At 43.6% G+C, this 19,546-nt stretch overlaps 1 long non-coding RNA gene across 2 annotated transcripts; it reads right to left on the bottom strand.

The window, feature by feature from the left end:
- Nucleotides 1-1,712: 1,712 nt before the first annotated feature.
- On the bottom strand, nt 1,713-8,391 carry LOC143781852 (uncharacterized). Of its 2 annotated transcripts, none has more exons than XR_013216818.1 (6): nt 8,152-8,391; nt 6,938-7,117; nt 4,686-4,756; nt 3,102-3,137; nt 2,709-2,781; nt 1,713-2,084 (listed from the first exon to the last, which is right to left on the bottom strand). It is a non-coding gene; the product is annotated as an uncharacterized LOC143781852 (long non-coding RNA). The 2 variants fall into 2 exon arrangements; XR_013216819.1 differs by having other exon boundaries at nt 3,102-3,134; nt 8,152-8,344.
- Between the last annotated feature and the right edge of the window lie 11,155 nt (nt 8,392-19,546).

Here is a 19,546-nt window from a genome sequence, read left to right as displayed (position 1 = left end):
TGGTTATACTAAACAGCATGGGGTACAAAAAGTCTTAAATGCTGAAGATAGTGGCAGGTAAGGGGTTAATGGAAGCACTAGAGCCGGTCACTGCTGTTACAGGCAGAGGCTAGCTGTATGACACAGCCTGCATCCATCATGTGCGGAGCAGGATATACTAGTACATCCGGTCAGGAAGGGTTTAATGTAGTGCCGCGTCAAGACTAGGTACATTTCTGCATTTATCACCCACTCCAGGTTTGGGCTTACAAATACTGAACATGTTAATTCGGCCTACAGTAAAGACACGGCCATAATGGCACAGTGATGCTAATCTGATACCGCTCAGTGGTTGTTGAGTAACCATATTCTAAATTTTTGGTCTAGTGACGTCTTCTGTACATTGGGCCTGGTCTAGGGTCATCTTCTGTTCTCTGCCCCTCTACCAGCCTCCTCCGTTTCTTTTCCCCGTATCACGGGTGTCAAACGCTTTAAGTGAACCTGCCTCCTTTCAATAATTCTGCACCACCACTGCCAAGATTGGGGAGGGCAGCGTGTGCACAGTGCGATTCTATGGTCTGTCTTCAAAAACTGGTGCCGGAGGTGGCGAACGCACAGATAAAGATTTCAACTCAATTACTTCTTCTTTAAAGAGGTATTCTCATCTCCAAGATCCTATCCCAATATGTAGTAGGTGTAATATTACCAAATACCTCCAATAAGGAATGTAGTATAGTTCTTCTGATTCACTACTTCGATTACCTCTTTCTGCAGGGCATTGCAGTACCTTAGGTATCCATGGTTACAACCACTCATAGTGAGATTTGAGACTTCGATAGTTGTAAACATGGATACCCAAGCTACTACAATGTCTGCACATGGGGCAAGTAAGATAGCAAATCAGAAGAACTATTCCACATTTCTAATTGCAGGCATTTGCCAATGTTATACCCGCACCTCCGGTGCCAATTTATTGCAGACCTGCCGTAGAATCACACTTTAGCTGTGTCACCCACCTCAATGATGGCAGCGGTGCGGAATTTTTAAAAGGAGTCAGGTCAATGAATAATCAGGGACAATAAAATAAATATAGGAGGCTGGAGAAGTAAAAGACGACCATACCCCCAGGCCCACCCCGATGCGAAGTGATTACACCAAAACTTTAGAGGACGATTATTCAGCAGCCACAGATTCTTTACAGCAGGTATCACAGCAATCAGCATCACAGCGCCATTATGGCTATGGCTTTACTGTATAGTGCTGGCTCCTGCCCACAGGGTCTCAGTCCAGTTTTTTTTTTTTTTTTAAATGTCAGTATTCGGGCACCTATAATTTGGGATGAATATTCCTGTATTGCAGTTTATTATTCCGGTCAGCCTGAAGCTGATGGACAATCTATTGCGTACCGCTTGTAGGACACAATAGCTGTAATGAGAGGGAAGCAATGGAGGCCGATTGTTAGGCTGCCCAAGACAACATCTGCACCACATAGTCGTGTCACAGGGCAACGATGTGGCGACAAGGAGCCTCCTCTAACTTCTTAGACTCTGCAGCCGTTATTGACCGAGTCATCCAAGAAGTTAGAATGGCGAGAGCTGTGATCCCGGCATTTACAGCTGACACCCACTGCAGAGGATACGGGCTCAACTCCTGACTGTAAATGTGTCAGTCCTGCGATCAGACACCGTTCTATTACAGAAAAGGGTTAAGGCGATAAAGTCATCAGATCCACATCAGTTGCTCAAATAACTTTTATTCTGCCAACAGTTCAGAACACCAAATCTTACTACTTTCAAGGAAATTTCCGCCTGGTTTGCACAACCCCTTCTTACATTGTAAGGCACTTAGGTGGGGATGGCTCTCATACGGTCTTTTAGCTAGGGCAGGTCTTGATAAATTGCGAATCATGCACAAATAAGAATGTCTTTGAATTATCCCTTGACAGTCAAGATTGAAAATATTTTTTAATGTTTCTTATGAAAGGTGAAAAACATCAGTGATTGTCATCCTTTCAATCATTTTTCGTGAAGTTGTTCTTCGGCATTGTGCCAGCTGGCAGACCTTTCTACAGCAGTCCTCCACTTTCTTTACCTCCTCCGATTAACCTACCAACAAAAAGAAAACCAACCGCAATAAAAAAAAGTCAATATTTACAATTCCTTCATTTATTGTGAAAAAGCAAACATTGGTCAGGCCTCCTCCTTTCGCTAGGCCTTACTACATTTAAAAGGGGTTGTCTGGCCTTACAGTACAAGTCCGGAGTCATTAATTGACTGCAGACTTGTGAAAGCACTGCACACTGAGGATTCTCCAGTGCCGGAGCCAAGAGCTAATTAAGAGAACTGCATACTTCGGGCCACATTCCAACTAGACATGTCCGGCCTCACTCAGTACACTTGCATTAAGCGAGGTTGTGCACGTCTAGTCGGCACGTGACTACATGTACACGAACACTCACAACATAGCGCACTGCGAGGATTCACAAGTCTGCAGTCGCACAGAGTGACTGCAGACTTGTACCCCAAGGTCAGACAACCCCTTTAGAAATTAAATAAATCTCAAAGCATCTTAAACGTGTTTACTAACATAAATGTCCAATTAGACGTAGCCTCAGATAAATCCTTAAAAGCATCAACTGGAGATTATCTCCTGTCAGGAGTACAAAATTCATCAATGGCTACTTATTTATTGCCGCATGCAACTGCCCGTCTGATATCATAATGTCTTACCATTGTCACCCTTGGGCAGTCCCATACAGGCCGGCAGTCCTATGCCAGGTACAAGCCAAACTTCATCAGTTTGCTAGAAAAAAACCCAAAACCCACATTATTAATATTAAACCAGCCAAATATTATATGTGACCCCACTCTACCCAAACTGTGACCAGATGGCAACTTAAATACATGTAATAAAAGTATTATGAATAAGATGCCGCTGTTGAGACGCAGGTTATCAATTCACTTATACACATCCTATCAGATCGAAGACTTTTGTAGCCTCAGGTAAATCCTTTAGAAGGCATCAGGTACAGAATAACTTCCGCTCAGGAGTACGGTGCTCATCATCGGCTACATGCCTTACACTGTTAGAATGACATGTATACTTGTGTAGCGGTCACTCACCTTCCTATGCGTGGTCAGAAATTCATCAGATACCTACTGAACAAATTGAGCGTGGGGGGGCCGTTTGGAGAAATAAAAACAAAAAACAACATTAGCAGGTTTCCATGTGCTGCAAAAAGTGTAACAAGTTCATAAAGAAATAAAAAATCATAATTCAGCCGTTAGGTTTCACAATATGATGCCAAGCGAGCAGTGAAAGTCAGGCTACGTTCACAGGGGAATTTTTGGAATAGCTTTGCAAAATCCTCCCTAAAAACGCGTGGAAAGCTCGTTCTACTCATGTGTATGTAATATTCATATTGAGGAGTTTTTTGAGCATTTTTTTTTTTTTTTTTTTTAAATCATTGTACCTAACTAACTTCATAGTTTTTGGTCTAAACTTTTGTCAAATCCAAAGGCTGCAAAAAAACACTACAGGAATAGAAACTCTTCCAAAACTCCTTCAGGAACCCCCCACCCCACAAAAGGAACATACTTTCCACTTGAAAAGTCTTTTAGAATGCCTTAAAGGGAAGCCTTATATGCAAATTGTCTCTTCAGAGAGAAAGCGGTCTTGAACTCTATAGCGCCACCTGTTGGAAGTAGCGATCCTACAAGTCACAATCAACCCTTTAACGAGTCTTAGAATATGACTTAGGATAAAAGCCAAATCAGAATCTCAATTTAAAGGGAAGCCATCATCAGAACATCACCTAGTGTTTAAAGCAAGTTTGTGTTACCTGTATTTTTTTATATTCATATTATGATCCTTATTAACAAAACTAATGCTCATACTATCAAATTCTGGAACAGTTTTCAGCAGAGGCAGGATTACTGTGACTGGTAACGCCTCTATACACAGCTAATTATTGTGATATCCTGTGTTAGGTCACAGCTCACTTCATTATTATTTATTTATATAGCACCATTAATTCCATGGTGCTGTACATGAGAAAGGGGTTACATACAGTTATAGATATCGTTTACCCCACTCTTCACAATGACACTTGCACACACTCAATAGACATTTCAATACAAAAAGATAGGGCTAGGATCTGACCATTGTGGCTAATGTTTCAGGAAATGCACACGTACAGGAAGTATGAGCATAGCCACAGTGGCCAGTGTGGAAATTGAAAGATTTTTTTTTTTATTTTTTAAATACACAGAGATCTGGAAAAACACAAAAGTGAACACCACACATACTAAAAACACTGCAGAAAATTCCCAACAGTCACAAAAAGCTTATGTGAACGTAGCCTAGTGGTCACAGGAGTCGATTTCTGGGGACCGGCATAGTCTCAGGTAAATCCTTTTACACATCAATGATGATATAATCAGGGAGTACAGTTGTCGTCATCGACTATGCACAGCTACAATATCTAGCAAACACCACAAAATAAATGAGGTACGGAATCTGATAAGGGGCTATAGGCTATATTTATTTATTTTTTTTAAAGTCTTTGACCCATGAGTAACAGAGGTTTCACCAGTGAAATGACCACTAGAAAAGAGGCCCTGATGGTGGTCCTGTTTAAGAGACATTGAAAGCAGCAGTGGTCACACACCAGCCCTACCGCTCCACCGAGCAAAATGTTATTTTACCTCAGACTCAGGTACTTTCACCAGGAAACCAAAGTATCCGCCTGCCCCAGAGTACGGTCATTTCTGGAGAGCTGCAAGAATAAAACCAACATTAGACAGATTGATCTTATAGAGAGGACAGTGTAAAAAGTGCCGCTACACAGAAGGTCGGCGGCTCTTCCCACGGTGCGCCCCGAGCAGCTGTGTCCTATAACCAACGTTCTGCCTCACACACAAGCTTTATGCCAGGTTAGGAAATAGAGCAAACGCTATAGAGACCTCAGGTGGTAACTAGTGGCTGCTCAGATTTCTGTCCGAAGCCCCTGGCGCCTGCAGTGTGACACCGGAGTTAGCAAATGCGGGCACCATGGCGCCATTTTATTAAAGACACTGTGTATGCAAATTTGCAGACGTCTTCAACAAAACGGTGCAGGTGTGCATTGCAGAGAACGAACTTGCCGGGTCCGTAATACACGCTGCCGGCCAATCATAGGCCAGCAGCTGACGTCGGCGTGCATGTGACTGAGTGCATGGCAGTGGCGTCATGCGCTCCCATCACTTGGACGCTGGAGTCAGAAGATGGCGCCGCACTACAAGGGAGCGGAGGGAAGGCGAGTAGGAGTGTTTTTTTTCCCCTATGTATTGAACAGCAGCAGTGCAGGCAGCACATTACCACAATGGGGAATATATAACAGGATGGGGGAGCATACACCAGGATTCCTTTACATCTGCAGTCTGGTACCCTTGCTCCTGTCTGTGGCTGCACTTTGTTGCCCCCGCCTCCTCTCTGCTGCCCCCGCCTCCTCTTTATAGAAGTTGTTTTTTCTAAACTAAAATCTCAGAATTAGGCTGCAATCACACTATCAGTATTTGGTCAGTATTTTACATCAGTATTTGTAAGCCAAAACCAGGAGTGGGTGATAAATGCAGAAGTGGTGCATATGTTTCTATTATACTTTTCCTCTACTTGTTCCACTCCTGGTTTTGGCTACAAATACTGATGTAAAATACTGACCAAATACTGCTAGTGTGACGGCAGTCTTAAGGTTAAATTGCCATGTTGGCACTCTGTCTCTAGAAGGTTTGCCGTCACTGTTGTACATTCCTTCACTAAAACGGCACTGGAGTCAACGTGTACATCTCTGGCGGCATTTTATTTCACACAGTCTTAAAAAAAAAAAAAAATGGTGTAAAATTATAAGTGTACCAATAAAGATGCTTGCTCCCTGGGGGTAGAACAGGTTCAATAGCATCTATCTCTCTATCTTGCATAAAGCAAACCTGTCACCCCCAAAATCGAAGGTGAGCTAAGCCCACCAGCATCAGGGCCTTATCTACAGCATTCTGTAATGCTGTAGTTAAGCCCCCGATGTATCCTGAAAGATGAGAAAAAGAGGTTAGATTATACTCACCCAGGGGCGGTCCGGGGCCTCCTATCTTCATAGGATGACGTCCTCTTCTTGTCTTCACGCTGTGGCTCCGGCGCAGGCTTACTTTGTCCTCCCAGTTGAGGGCAGAGCAAAGTACTGCAGTGCTCAGGTGCTGGGCCTCTTTGACCTTTCCCGGCGCACTGCAGTACTTTGCTCTGCCCTCAACTGGGAGGACAAAGTAAGCCTGCGCCGGAGCCACAGCGTGAAGACAAGAAGAGGACGTCATCCTATGAAGATAGGAGGCCCCGGACCGCCCCTGGGTGAGTATAATCTAACCTCTTTTTCTCATCTTTCAGGATACATTGGGGGCTTATCTACAGCATTACAGAATGCTGTAGATAAGCCCCTGATGCTGGTGGGCTTAGCTCACCTTCGATTTTGGGGGTGACAGGTTCCCTTTAAGTCCTTAAAGAGGTTGTCCACTACTTTAGCATTGATGAAGTATACTTAGGCTAGGTCATCAATGTCTGATCAGTTGAGGTCCGATACCCGGCACCCCCGCCTACCAGCTGTTTTCTGTGTTGGCAGCTGGAAATACTGCACTCACTGGCGGAGTTGGCCATCTTTTGGCAGTGGCTGAGGCAGGGTACTATCAGAAGATGACCAGCTCTGCAATTGAGCACTTCTGGCTGCTACAGATAGTGGCTGATCGCCGGGGGTCGGACCCTGATTAGCATTGGTGACCTAAGGATAGGTTGTTTCGTTTTTGAGCTCCATTTTCCCCCCGTATCAGCAGAGATTATCTATAGATAGATATAAATATATACAGACAGACAGAAGCGTTATCAGAACATGATCTGTTTTTCTCGTACAAGGAGAAATTAAATTAAAATATTTCGATACCTTCTCCTGACAGTTACGTTGTTTTTCCACAGTCCCATAGACTTGCATTGACGATTTCAATGCGACACGTCTCCGCAATTTTCCATTGAACGCTCGGTCTGTGAAAAATCACAGACGTGTGAATTTCCCCAGAGTCTCTCAGGTATGAGTGCCATCTGTGCCTTCACAGGTAAATGAGCCCTAAAAAAAAAACAAAAAAACAAAACGGTTTCAAGTTACTCTGCAGTTCGACTTTAGCCATTAGATTTTCATCTATGGTGCACCAACTGGTCCAAAACCAACTGATCATATATAATTTTTATTTGGATCAAGGTACCCTGCCAAAAAATTATCAACACTTAGCACGTAAGGGTATGTGCACCGGATGCAGAAAACGCTGCGGGTCCGCAGCAGTTTCCCATGAGTATATAGTACAATGTAAACCTATGGGAAACCAAAAACGCAGTGCACATGCTGCGGACAAAACCGCGGGGAAACGCAGCGGTTTACATTCCTCAGCATGTCACTTCTTTCTGCGGATTCCGCAGAGGTTTTACAGCTGCTCCAATAGAAAACCGCAGGTGTAAAACCGCAGTGAAATCTGCAGAAAAAAATGTGGTAAATCCGTGATAAATCTGCAGCAAAAAACGCAGCGGATCATTCTACGTGTGCACATAGCCTGAATCGCTTATTTATGTATGTTAACGGAAACTTCGAAGAGTTTTACTTTCATTAACTACGAACTGCAACCTAACTGGAGTCCGGTCTAAAAAAAAAAAAAGCCTCATCCAACCACATCATTCACAACATAAGCCAGTAATGGCTGCTGAAAGGGAGAGGAAACATGAGGAGGGGAAATGGCTATTCATTAAAGGCCATGTATTAAGGGGTTAAATTAAAAACAAACATTATTGCATAACTATATAGTTTTGAAAGAAATTGTTCACACAAGTAACCAGAACAGGACACAGTCAGCAAGTCTAGCTATAGAGCAGAAGACACAGGCATGTGAGGTTCCATAAGGCCCAACACGTGGTGCCCGAGGGTGAAGCCCCCCGTACAGTGCAGGACACAGCTATAAATACACACACACATACATATATATATATATATATATATATATATATATATATATATATATATATATATACTGTAACACATAGAGTAAGTGACGTCACACACAATCTATATAGAGCACTCCGCCATAGCAGCGAGCACTGCGGCACAGTACCGACCTCTCCATAGTCACCACGCCAAATGAGGAAGGGTGGGGTTGTGTAACGCCCCTAGAAGGCTCGTGTGACCTATGGACCCTCCCATTGCCAGGTCACAGTAGTACTGGAAGCTTGTCCGCACTGATCACCTCCCCATCAGCCTCCTCACACTGACAATCAGGATGGCCGCATCTCGTCAGGGAACGAAAGTGCTAATTCTAGAAAAGTTTCCAAAAGTTTTTGTCACGTGACTGCTGTTGTGCTCATGTCCAGCAGATGTCGCCATTGTATAGTGCGTGGAGTCTCACTGCCGCCTGTCAGGACTGCAGCTCATCACACATCCCATAATGGGCAGCTGTGGCTTCTCCTCATACCTGTGAGGTAGAGATCCGGTCCTGTGTTTGACGTTTTATTCGATTGAAGATTTATTATTTATTGTCTGTACAAGTCCCCTCTATAATTTGTAAAGCGCTGCGGAATATGTTGGCGCTATATAAATAAAAATTATTATTATTATTATTATTATCTTTCATTGAATGCTTTTATTTTTTAGGGGGCTCTTAGTGTGTAAGAGGCCATATTCAGACATAGTTTTTGTTTTAGTTTTTTTTGCATTTGTGAAAAATGTATTTTCATCAATGGAACAGTTTGTCATCAGTGTTTCAGTTTTTTATCAACAGAGATTCATCAGTTTTTTCATACCAACTTTTGAAGAAGAGAAATAAGGACAACCTATGCCTTGCACCCCGCAGCACATTTTAGCCACCCCCCAATGCACATCTATTTCCATTTCTATCCCCCCTGGCAGGAGGAGATCTCAGAGGGGCACTAGCAGGGAGGGACACTCAGCAGATGCTCGAGAGGTCTAGTTCAGTGGTACCTGGTGGCTGGACGGGAGGCCACGAATCTCTAACCTGGCGTCCCCGACGCGGCTTTTGATCACCCAGGGCAGCGCAACGTCATCTGTGCGTCCTGCTCATCTCTAGTTGGGACCGGTGGATTTATTTTTTAGTTCCTTCATTCAAAGTCAGAGCTGCCAGAATGTTCTCATCTTTAAGCCGGTTTCAAATGTCCTGATATTTCCAGTACCAGAAAAAACCGGTACCGGAGATGACATGGTAACACAAGCCCCATTAAAACCTTTAAATAAAGACACATGACACCGGAGAATAATTTTGGAAGAAAATGGCCGTGGCGTTTATTTTGAGTTACTTTTAAGATAATAATTTAATCCAAAAACCGATGTTAAAACCATTTGAATAAATAAATAATATTACTCCAATTCCTTACCCAATCCACCCGAATTCAGCGGGCGATTTTCCCACAAACAAACGCCACGACAGTTGATCATTTTTTTTAAAAATTCAAACATAAGGGAGGGAGGGTGGGGTCTTCAGTCTTCATCAGGTGACTGAGCGACAGCTGATGGAACAGCTGACTTTATAGAGAAAATTCCTCCCGCACTTTCTTTATAAGCCAATCATCTTTCATAAAAAGTGCGGGAATAATAACTAGTTAAAACCAGAAAGAACCTGCTCACGCCAAAGCGCAGCTTACCAGATAAATTAACCCTTTCTGTAAAAACTTCTGAACCTCATAAATCTTAATGAGACTTTCAACTTTAAATTGTATAAACTGCTCCAAAATAGTGACATGGTTAGGGGCTGTGTTATCATGCGACCCCCTTCGTAATTTTCAAAGGGGGGGCGTCCATGGTAACACAAGCCCCATTAAAACCTTTAAATAAAGACACATGACACCGGAGAATAATTTTGGAAGAAAATGGCCGTGGCGTTTATTTTGAGTTACTTTTAAGATAATAATTTAATCCAAAAACCGATGTTAAAACCATTTGAATAAATAAATAATATTACTCCAATTCCTTACCCAATCCACCCGAATTCAGCGGGCGATTTTCCCAAACGCCTCGCCTAAAAGGTGAGGCCCCCCCAAACGCCAAAGCCATTTTTCTATAATTGACTGAAAGTCCAAATTCAAAATATCCAGGCCCACATCAGACAAGTGGACCATATCACCCCTGTACATTCCTGGGATAACTTCCTCTAGTTCCAAGTGCCTGAAAGAGAAACTGTCAATTAAAGGCATAAATTTCTCCAAACTCCTGTTGACTCTCTTAAGGATTTTTTCAAGGAACACCATCTCACTGTTGAACCACAAAAACCTTGGTACAATCTCTGAAAAAACTAAAGCGGAATCAAAAAACTCAGTTTTTAATAAGGATATATCTCTCTTCATTAGAGCAGTAAGGTTAAGGGTACTAATTTTACCTAAGTCATTACCCCCCAAATGAAATATTATTAAGTCCGGACGAGGCCAAATCTTCTTTAATCTTCTCAATTCGTCTAGCAGTTCCATCCAACGCATTCCTCTCCTGCTAAACCAAAAAACCTTAAGGAATGATGTATTAAAAGAGAGATTCTCTGAGTAAGATCTCAAGCTTGCCCTTTTCTTAGCCCAAAAGACATAAGAGTGCCCGATGATCCATACTGCTAAAACACCTAAAAGAGGAACCAAATGTTAAAAATAGTACAAATCAGGGCGAACATACAGTTTGAATCTATTTGATTCCCATCTGCCAATGCTTTTTATCCTACTTTCTTGAAGGCCCGATCTAGCTGCTTCTGTCGCTGCACCAATACGGAAGGAATGAGAGGACATTTTTTGATCCGATACCTTTAATACTTTTAAACATTTTTTAAGAATAAAATTAAATTGAAATATCGTTGCAGGGTCCCCATTATGGTGAATAAAAAATGGACCATCTCCTTTGGGACGTAAAGAAAGCCACCTCGCAGAGTTGGAAACTGGGCAAATGACTTTTTCAGATATAGCATTCAAACGTAAGGAAGACCCCCTACCCATCTGGTCTGTTTTTGATTTTTTAATATGCAACATGATGTGAGAATCGAATACCCTCACATCTTGAAAAAACAGACCAGAAGGGGAAGATTTCTTTTGAGAAACGACTTCACTCACCCGTAGAGCCGCAAAAAAGGCTAGAGAAAAGGCTGTGGAAAAAAGACAAGCCTCAAATTCATTACTACAAACAAAAGGAAGTATAGAGCAAATGCTTTTGAGCAGCTGGAACGAAATAGGGCGACGGTCGTCGGGTTTAAAATTAGCTTTCTTAAAGCCCTTCAAAAACTGCTTTACCTGAAAAATCTCCGACATAGGGCGAGCTCCCATCATTTTGTGAAAAAATGAAACTCCCGCAACATTCTTTGACACAGCTGAAAAAGACAAACCTTTGCACACCATATGCTCTAAAAAACTAAGCGACACTCGAATGGAACAATTTTCCTGAGGGTGATTCTTACTTAAACAAAATTCTATCCATAATTTCCATGCCGCCGAGTAGTCGGCCCATGTTCTATCAGCCAATGAATGAGCAATAAAGTGAGAAATTATTCCTGAATTATATTCCAAATCCAAGGCGAGCAGGACACTCTGTGTTCTTCCCCTTCCAAAGACTCCCTTTCGCGCATGGGTAGCTGGCGGTGATAAACAGATGAAGATTTAACAACATGCTCTGTAGGCAAAAAGGAAGCTTTTATCCAGATATTAAACTCCAAGCAGAGAAACACAATCTGTCTAATAATTCTAGCTGCCAATTTATTCTTGGAAGACAGAGTATTAAGAGCAAATACCAAGCCTTGATGATCAGAAGAAAACAATAAACGCTTATCCTTCAAAAGGGTGCCCCATAGCTGAAGACATAAAAATATCAAGAATAGATCCAAAACCGTCTGATTATTTAAAACTCTGTCCGCTTGCCAAGCAGGAGACCAAGGCTCTGAAGCCCAATATTTAAACAACGATACAACAAATCCAGAATCTCTATCAGCTTGAAAATAAAGACCGAGTTCTTCTGCTGGCACAAATGATGTCTGCCACATAGACCTACCATTAAAGTTAGACAAAAACTTAGACCAAACTTTAAGGTCATCTTTTAAGTCTCTACCAAGACGTATATGACTTTTTGGGGAAACAAAACCAGCTGTAGCGTCGTATAAGCCTCTAGAGAAAACCCTGCCGATGGGAATAATTCTCATAGCGAAATTCAAGAGACCCAATAGAGACTGTAATTCTTTCAAAGTAATTTTTTCCAACGACAGACAACGGGATATTGCAGCTTGTAATTTAAATAATTTTTCTTGAGGTAAAGAACAACACATGCTATGGGAATCGATTAAAATACCTAAAAACTCGAGTGAAGTACAGGGATGAACCGTTTTGTCTTCAGCAATGGGAACACCAAAACTACAACAAACTTCCAAAAACTTATCCAGCATATCCTGGCATTTCCGTGAATTTAAAGGACCAATGAACAGAAAATCATCAAGGTAATGAATCATACCGCCTCCTGAAAATTTAAATTCAACTACCCATTGAAGAAACGTAGAAAAAGATTCAAAATAAAAACACGAAAGAGAAAAACCCATTGGGAGGCATCTGTCAAAAAAGAATTTATTTCGAAAAGAAAAACCAAGGGAGTTGAAACCGTCCGGATTAACTGGTAAAATTCTAAATGCAGATTTTATGTCCGATTTTGCCATAAGGGCATCGCGACCAAATGTCCGCAATAGATCTAACGCGACATCAAAAGAAGTATATTTTACCGAACAAGGATAATCACACACTTCGTCGTTTAGGGATTCACCCCTAGGGTACGATAAATGATGAATGAGTCTAAATGACCCGCTGTCTTTCTTAGGTACTACTCCTAGAGGTGAAATCCTAAAATTTTCAAATGGGGGATTATCAAACGGACCAGAGACCCTACCCAATTTTAGCTCGGCTATGATCTTTTCCTCTACTATGCAAGGGAATTCAAGCGCGGACGGTAAATTAGACACAATTTTGCAGCCTGAACCCAAAAATGGGGGAACATAAAATCCCTTTAAGAAACCATTAAACAAAAGGGAACTAATCTCCCGATCTGGGTAGATGTTTAGCCACGGGACCATGCTTTCCAGATTCACTGGGGTCGATGCCTTTAGAAAAGGGTTCTCTGCCGTTAATTTGCTGGTTGCTTTGCAATTGCTTCTTAAAACATTTGGCCATTGTATGAGTGCCCCCACAGAAGGAGCACTCATGACGAAATCTACAATTCTGAGCCCATTTACACGTTGATTCATTATAGGCAAAGCATACTCCCTTCTTCATCGTGGGGACGGGGGTCTGTCTATGAGATGAAAACCTCTGAGGTATCATGAGGTTAATCCACAACCCCACATCCTTCGTACCCCACGATAAATTAGGGAACATTGATAACTTCTGCCTAAATGACTCATCGTACAGCAACCAAGCCATTCCCCCAAAATTGCGATATGCCTCTAAGATAGAGTCTAAATGCTGAAATAGTCCTGAGCAAAGGTGTGGAAACTTCTCCCCAAGTACAGCAGAATAGATTGAGAACGCTTGAATCCAGTTATTAAATGATTTAACTGGATTGGACTTCCTTTTATCGTCCACATCCTCTTTCTTCTCAGATCTACCCTGCTGTTCCCTACCAGAAGGCAAAAGGGAAAAAATATCCACAAATGCTCTACTCCAAATCAATTCTTTCACCGCGGGGGTTAAATGAAAACCCAGCGGTGAAATATCGCATGTAAGAGATTCCTTCGCAAGAACCCCTGGAATACCAGGCTTCAAAACCACATTACAGCTACCAGAATTAGTATCGCTAAAAGAATATCTGGGAGCAGGAGAGAGGATACTGCTGCCCAGGTATTCCTCCAACGCTTCCCTGACTAAATCTTTCACATTACTGGGGTTAACAGATGAAGTGACAATTAGGCTCTCACCATCTCCGTGAAGCCTCCGGTCCTGGATATCATGGGATTCAGCACTCAAGCCTGCTCCAGCAGGCGAATGCACTCGGCGAGGGGGATGCGCCATTGCTCCGACGGGTGCTCCAGTTTGGTCCATCCAGGATCTGGCAGCAGCAGACACGGAGGCCGGAGAGCTCTGGAGGACAGTCTCGTTGACGCTGAGCCCCGGGTCGTGCCAAGGTCCCTGGACCGCCATGGCGCTTGTACGGCCATAGCGGTTAGATGCAGCACTCGATGCAGCCGCAGAGGCGGCGGATACTTCCGGGTCATCCCCTCTTGACGCGCCGGACCCAGCCGAGATATCCGGCGCTGGAGGATGAGATGTCATCCGGCTCCTATGAAGATCTCGCGGCGGACTCCGGGATTTCCGCCGCGACGACTTCCGCTTGATAGTGCGCGCCGGCCGAACATTTTCAGGCGCCAGGGAAGGCGGAGGCGATGGAGAGTAGGTCACTCTCGCCCTCCTATTCCTGACTGGATTCCGACTTGACCGCGCCGGCGTCATGGGAGCTTCATCCTGTTGCGGGAAGGGAGACAGCCTAGGCGTTGGAGAAGCCGGCACCTCTGTGATAGAGGTAGGTTTTATAGCTGGCCTCATCGCCAGGCAACTCCGCAGCCATTCGGCGCCGCCCTCCGCTTCAGCGCTCCGGATCAGCTGTTGTAGAAGAGGATCCATCAGCTGTCTTCAGTCTTCATCAGGTGACTGAGCGACAGCTGATGGAACAGCTGACTTTATAGAGAAAATTCCTCCCGCACTTTCTTTATAAGCCAATCATCTTTCATAAAAAGTGCGGGAATAATAACTAGTTAAAACCAGAAAGAACCTGCTCACGCCAAAGCGCAGCTTACCAGATAAATTAACCCTTTCTGTAAAAACTTCTGAACCTCATAAATCTTAATGAGACTTTCAACTTTAAATTGTATAAACTGCTCCAAAATAGTGACATGGTTAGGGGCTGTGTTATCATGCGACCCCCTTCGTAATTTTCAAAGGGGGGGCGTCCAATGTCCGTGTGTGTAATTCTTGTGGAACTTGTGTGGCATCAGTACCACACAGATGGGCGCCAGGGAAGAAACTCTACAGTAAGTGCTGTTCCCCGGCGCTGGGTGCTGAACACGGTTCCCAACATTGTCCCCTGCTCTGCCGGCCATTGGCGCGAGCAGGGGAGAATGATGAGAGCTATATTCAAGTGAAAACAATGACAGCAGATGGGGGCTTTTGGGACTATTAGGCCGGGATCACACATATGCGAGATACGGGCAAGTCTTGCAGATGAAAACCCAGCTCTGGCGCCGGCACTCCGGAGCGGAGCGTGCAGCTCCATGTATTGCTGTGCGGCTGCACGCTCTGCTCTGGAGTGCTGGCGCCAGAGCTGGGTTTTCATCTGCGAGACTTGCCCGTATCTCGCGTATGTGTGATCCCGGCCTTACTCCTATCAGCCAACACCTGCTGCCACTAAGGCCGGCCTCACACTGGCGAGTTTTACGGACGTAAGAGCGCAGAAATTACGTCCGTAAAACTCGCAAAATAAACGGCACAATTATTCTCAATGGGGCTGCTCCTATCAGCCGTATATTACGGATCCGTAATATACGGCTTTCTACGGCCGTACAAAATCGCAGCATGCTGCGTTTGTCAGCGTATTGCGCAAAAAATTCGCCAATGAAAGTCTATGGGGGTGAGAAAAATACGGATTCCACACGGACCAGCAGTGTGACTTGCGAGAAATACGCAGCGGTGTTAGTGAAAAGTCGGTAATTCAATTGCCGGCTTTTCATTTCTCCTTCACAAACCCGACAGGATATGAGACATGGTTTACATACAGTAAACCATCTCATATCCCCTTTTTTTTGCATATTCCACACTACTAATGTTAGTAGTGTGTATGTGCAAAATTTCAGCGCTGTAGCTGCTAAAATAAAGGGTTAAATGGCGGAAAAAATTGGCGTGGGCTCCCGCGCAATTTTCTCCGCCAGAATGGTAAAGCCAGTGACTGAGGGCAGATATTAATAGCCAGGAGAGGGTCCATGGTTATTGGCCCCCCCGTGGCTAAAAACATCTGCCCCCAGCCACCCCAGAAAAGGCACATCTGGAAGATGCGCCTATTCTGGCACTTGGCCACTCTCTTCCCACTCCCTGTAGCGGTGGGCTATGGGGTAATGAAGGGTTAATGCCACCTTGCTATTGTAAGGTGACATTAAGCCAGATTAATAATGGAGAGGCGTCAATTATGACACCTATCCATTATTAATCCAATTGTTTGAAAGGGTTAAAAAACACACACACACATGATTTAAAAGTATTTTAATGAAAGAAACACAGCGGTTGTTTTAATAATTTATTGCTCTCTCAATCCATTTCCAGGCCCTCGCTTGGCAAAATAATAAACGCACTGTCAGCTTCAGCAACGCTGGTTATCAAGAATAGAGGAGTCCTCACACCGTATTTTTAATTATTTAAATAGATAAATAACCCCTTCCTGACCTCGGACGGGATAGTACGTCCGAGGTCAGAAGCCCCACTTTGATGCGGGCTCCGGCGGTGAGCCCGCATCAAAGCCGGGATATGTCAGCTGTTTTGAACAGCTGACATGTGCCCGTAATAGGCGCGGGCAGAATCGCGATCTGCCCGCGCCTATTTACTAGTTAAATGCCGCTTTCAAACGCAGACAGCGGCATTTAACTACCGCTTCCGGCCGGGCGGCCGGAAATGAGCGCATTGCCGACTCCCGTCACATGATCGGAGGTCGGCGATGCTTCAGCATTGTAACCATAGAAGTCCTTGAGACCTCTATGGTTACTGATCCACGGTAGCTGTGAGCGCCACCCTGTGGTCAGCGCTCACAGCACACCTGCATTTCTGCTACATAGCAGTGAACATCAGATTGCTGCTATGTAGCAGAGGCGATCGTGTTGTGCCAGCTTCTAGCCTCCCATGGAGGCTATAGAAGCATGGCAAAAGTAAAAAAATAAATAAAAAAAAATGTGAAAAAAATAAAAAAAATATAAAAGTTTAAATCACCCCCCTTTCGCCCCAATCAAAATAAATAAATAAATAAAAAAATCAAACCTACACATATTTGGTATCGTCGCGTTCAGAATCGTCCGATCTATCAATAAAAAAAAGCATTAACCTGATCGCTAAACAGCGTAGCAAGAAAAAAATTAGAAACTCCAGAATTTTTTTGGTCGTCGCGACATTGCATTAAAATGCAATAACGGGCGATCAAAAGAACGTATCTGCACCGAAATGGTATCATTAAAAACGCCAGCTCGGCACGCAAAAAATAAGCCCTAAACCGACCCCAGATCATGAAAAATGGAGACGCTACGAGTATCGGAAAATGGCGCAATTTTTTATTTTTTTTTAAGTAAAGTTTGGTATTTTTTTCACCACTTAGATAAAAAATAACCTAGTCATGTTAGGTGTCTATGAACTCGTACTGACCTGGAGAATCATAATGGCAGGTCAGTTTTAGCATTTAGTGAACCTAGCAAAAAAGCCAAACAAAAAACAAGTGTGGGACTGCACTTTATTTGCAAATTCACAGCACTTGGAATTTTTTTCCCATTTTCTAGTACACGACATGGTAAAACCAATGATGTTGTTCAAAAGTGCAACTCGTCCTGCAAAAAATAAGCCCTCACATGGCCAAATTGACAGAAAAATAAAAAAGTTATGGCTCTGGGAAGGAGGGGAGTGAAAAACGAACACGGAGAAACGGAAAATCCCAAGGTCATGAAGGGGTTAAAAAAACGGTGTGGGGGTCCCCCCCCCTCATTTTTGACAACAAGCCTTGCTAAAGCAGACATGCTGAGGGCTGGTATTCTCAGGCTGGTAAGGGGCCATGAATATTGCTCCACCCCAGCCTAAAAATAGCAGCTCGTAGTCACCCAGAAAAGGTGCATCTATTAGATGCACTAATTCTGTTGCTTTGCCTGGCTCTTCCCATTTGCCCTGTAGCGATGGCAAGTAGGATTCATATTTGTGGGGTTGATGTCACCTTTATATTGTCTGGTTACATCAATAGTAATGGAAAGGCGGCTATAAGACACATATCCATTACTAATCCTACAGTTACATGGTAAATAAAGACAGCCAGAATAAAGTCCTTTATTAGAAATAAAACAAAACTCACTTTTACTTTTTTATGTAAAAATATGAAACACAGTTATACTCACCTAGCGCCTATTCCACCGAAGCCCACTTTCTGCTGTAATAAAACAAAAATAAAAAAACAACAACATCCCTCATCTGTCAGTCTGTCCCACGCCGTAATCCATGCGACCGTCCAGGCTGAGAACCACTGGTGAATGAGCTTTTGCGAGTGCAGCATCAGTGCCCGGCGGTGACGTCATAGAGGTTACCTCCGGTCACTGAGGCTGTGTTCCCAGCTGGGCTGAGCTGTGGTGACCTAAGGCTGGTTTCACACTTGCGTTTTTGTCTGCAGCGTTTTTTTCCCTATATTTAACATTGAAAACGCATGCATTTTTTTGCACATGCGTTTGGTCGCGTTTTCAAACGCATGCGTTTTTTGTCTGCATGCGTTCATTTTCAAAAATGCTACCTGCAGTATTTTCTTGCGCGCTTTTTTGCCGCGAAAAAACGCATGCGTTTTTTCGCGGCAAAAAAATGCATTGCTGTCTATGCAAACGCATGCGTTTTTAAGCACATGCGTTTGTTTGCGCTAAAAACGCATGCGTTTTTATAGAAAAAAACCAGAAAACACACTGAAAAGCCACCCACCACCATCAAGGTGATAAAGGGATCCAAACCCTAACCCTAACTCTACCCCTAACCTCACCCCTAACGGTTTAATGAACATTTTCTGACAGTCATATTGCCACGTATTTAAGTGCCACGTATCACGTATTTCAGTGCCACGTATGCCACGTGCCACGTATTTAAGTGCCACGTGCCACATATTTAAGTGCCACGTGCCACGTATTAAAGTGCCACGTGCCACGTATTTAAGTGCCACGTATTTAAGTACCACATATTTAAGTGCCACGTGCCACGTATTTAAGTGCCACGTGCCACGCATTTAAGTGCCACGTGCCACGTATTTAAGTGCCACGTGCCACGTATTTAAGTGCCACGTGCCATGTATTTAAGTGCCACATGCCACGTATTTAAGTGCCACGTATTTAAGTACCACGTATTTCAGTTGCACGTATTTCAGTGCCACGTATTTCAGTCACGTTTAGGGTTAGGGTTAGGGGTAGGGTTAGGGTTAGGGTTTTCTTGTTTTTTCTTGTGTTTTCTTGTGTTTTCTTGTGTTTTTCTATAAAAACGCATGCGTCTAAAAAACGCATGCGTTTTACCGCGTTTACATGCGTTTTTCACACATGCGTTTTTTAAAAAACGCATGCAGATAAAAACGCAAGTGTGAAACCAGCCTGTTGATCGTGAGGGCGGCACGACCTGGAAATCTATGGGCTGTATGGGTATAACTCATAGGTGTCACACTCTGTGCTCCTCTTTGGATAGGTTAACAGTATGAGATTGGTGAGGGTCTGTCACCCATCACCTCCACCGATCAGATGTTAGCAGGTCCCGC

The sequence above is a fragment of the Ranitomeya variabilis genome, chromosome 6 (genome assembly GCF_051348905.1).
Source record: "Ranitomeya variabilis isolate aRanVar5 chromosome 6, aRanVar5.hap1, whole genome shotgun sequence".
In the NCBI taxonomy this organism is placed as follows: domain Eukaryota; kingdom Metazoa; phylum Chordata; class Amphibia; order Anura; family Dendrobatidae; genus Ranitomeya; species Ranitomeya variabilis.
The sequence above is the reverse complement of the archived record's forward strand: the minus strand, read 5'-3'. Positions and strand labels throughout refer to the sequence as shown.